This window comes from Nicotiana sylvestris, chromosome 4 (genome assembly GCF_000393655.2).
Source record: "Nicotiana sylvestris chromosome 4, ASM39365v2, whole genome shotgun sequence".
Lineage (NCBI taxonomy): Eukaryota > Viridiplantae > Streptophyta > Magnoliopsida > Solanales > Solanaceae > Nicotiana > Nicotiana sylvestris.
In genome coordinates, this window is record NC_091060.1 from 127,095,214 (window position 1) to 127,097,895 (window position 2,682).

General features: G+C 37.9%; 1 long non-coding RNA gene across 1 annotated transcript; it reads left to right on the plus strand.

Annotated features, from left to right (window-relative positions):
- Positions 1-451: 451 nt before the first annotated feature.
- LOC104232694 (uncharacterized) lies at positions 452-2,402 on the plus strand. The gene is made up of 2 exons (XR_011406908.1): positions 452-780; positions 1,052-2,402. It is a non-coding gene; the product is annotated as an uncharacterized lncRNA (long non-coding RNA).
- Positions 2,403-2,682: the final 280 nt, after the last annotated feature.

Consider the following 2,682-nt stretch of genomic DNA (forward strand, 5'->3'; position numbering starts at 1 on the left):
AATAATAGAAAATAGTGAAAACTGTTACTTAGTGGAAAAGAAAACATGGAAACCGTCCCTTAGTGGGAGAAGGAAACCTAACAGGTTTTGAAAATGGTTTTGACCTAAAAACGCAGCTATATATATGGATATAAGGGCTGGACGTTTGGGGAATGATTCTGACTGCAGTTTCTACTAGAATTTTGCCCACCCAAAATTCTCTATTTTCGGTTATTGTTTGGGTAACACAGTAGAAGACTGTGAAAATCTGCTGGTGTGTGGTATCAACTGAGCAACTGGAGAACGACATAGATTTGTTGTGTTTACGCTTCAAGAGGTAACCTTAAAATCTCCATACGTGCTAGTTGTTTAGATTACACGTGAATAAAATTCTGCTATTGCTTCCGCTGTGGTATATATTCCAACATAAATGTCACCCTAGTTTCTATATGAATTGCAGATTTGAGATTGCCCTTCTAATCGAAAAAAAAAAACAAAACAAGGCGGGACATAAAAATTAATTTGACCGCCGAAAAGCAAGTTTTTTAGCTGAAATCCAATCCGATGGGGTGACGGAGCAACTGTTGGGCCTAGCCCATAAGAGCCATCAGTCACCACTGTTGTTTCAATCGGATCTGATTTTCTGGAACCCATAACAGCCACCCGCCGCTATACGTTTTGAAAAGAGCAATCTTTGTTCTCTGTTTCCATTGAAATTGAAAGAGAGCAATCTTTCTGCAGTGGTGCATCTGTTTCAATTGAAAAAGAGCAATCGTTTTGCTCTGCTTCTTTGCTTACCAGGTAATACTACTACTCCTATATTTTAGTTTCAATTTCTTCTCAATATCTATATATTAGTCTTTTGCTCTTCCCGCTTGTACCTTGAACTCCTTTTTCTTTTTAAAAATAAATCTTTGCACAATTTTACCTCTACAAAAAGACAGTAATCAAGACTCCTCTTTTCCCCACCTATTTGTACTTGTAATCCAAATTTCTGCTACAAGACTTCTGCTACTATTTTTTTTTCTCATAGATTGATGTGATGAAACTGCTTTTCTTCTCTATATTCTAGTTTTCAAAACGAATTTGCACTGCAGAGGATCGCATTAGTCAGTTTGCCTGATGAGATTCTGGTACATATACTGTCTTTCCTTGGCGTTAAGGAAGCAGCAGACACCAGTGTCCTCTCCAAGCGTTGGTTAGTGGTTACCCTTGTGGAGATATATTTCTCGGCTTAATTTTGATGCTACCAAACCATTATACGAAGTATTACTGGATCACAAGCTTCGGAAAAGGCATATGAAGAAGTATGTGAGGTGGGTGAACCATACTTTGCAGAGGTGTAAAGCTCAGAGATTAGACCAATTTCGTGTTTGTTTCGATTTAAACAAATTCGCCCAGCATGAGATTGACAAGTGGCTTGAGTTTGCCTTTGCTAGGCAAGTTCAAAGGCTAGAGTTAGACTTGTTAAAAGGTGGGGAGAACCTTCGACTTTTTGATTATTGTTATACTTTTCCGGCCCAACTCCTTGATCTCAATCATTATGCTGGTCAACCTCATCCGAACAATGTCAACAAGTTCCCACCACTTAGGAATAATTTTAACTCTGTAAAAGTACTGTTATTGAAGTCCGTAAAAGTGACAGGTAATGTTCTTGAGTTCTTCCTGCACAATTGTCCATTTCTTGAAGAAATGGTGGTTCGTGGAGCGGCAACGCTGGTTAATTTGGAAGTTGTTGGTCCTTCCCTCAAGTTGAAACACTTGGGGATATGGTCCTGCCCCGATTTAGAATCACTTAAAATTCGGGATACAAACCTTGTAACGCTTGGGACTTCAGCAGGACACAAATTATTGCTTTCGAATGTTCCTATGCTGATTGAGGTAGACATTATGGACGCCACACGTATTTTGGATGATATATTGGCTCCGGTTTCCTGTGTTTTCTCTCAGCTGAAGGTCCTCAAAGTAACTGCTAATTTAGGATTGGTCAGTGAACAAAAATTTTAAATGTCTATTTGCCTTTCCTTTGCTTGTGCTAATTGGCGTGTTCTTTATATCTCCCACGCATATTTGGGGCATCACAAATTTCCTGAACTCACCAAACTCTAGAAATTTGTGGTAAATGTGCATATACTGGAAGACATGAGTGTCTTAGATTGCATACATGTGATAGGCGCTGCTTTGAGTTGAAGGTAAGTGTCTGTCAAATTGATTATTTCGAGTTCTGGTGGAAGAAATTAGTGCTGCTTGTGCTTCAATACTTCAATTCAGTTACATCACAAATCAAGCTTGGGTAGAATAGATTATGACAAGCAGGACATGAATGCGCGTTACTTAACAGGCGTTGTCTAATTTCTATCTATTGTAACCAGAGAGAATAACTTGTTTGTCTTCTATTCATGAATACAATGTATTTATATTTATACACTTATATAAGACTCTATCAAAGGAAACTAATCAAACCAAGTAAATGAAAATATCCTAAGAATCTTCTCCTACAATTGACTCACCTATCCTAAGTTGCTCCGACACTGCAGTTGAGGTGCCGCAGACGGAAAATTCGAGATGATATACAGTTTAATTTCGGAAATCAGAACTAAAACTAGGGGAAATTTGAAGAAAATAGCACATTTTATCTAGGAAATCAATCATTTACTTATCTACAACTTGAGAATAAAAAAAAATCCGCATTTTACAAGCTAT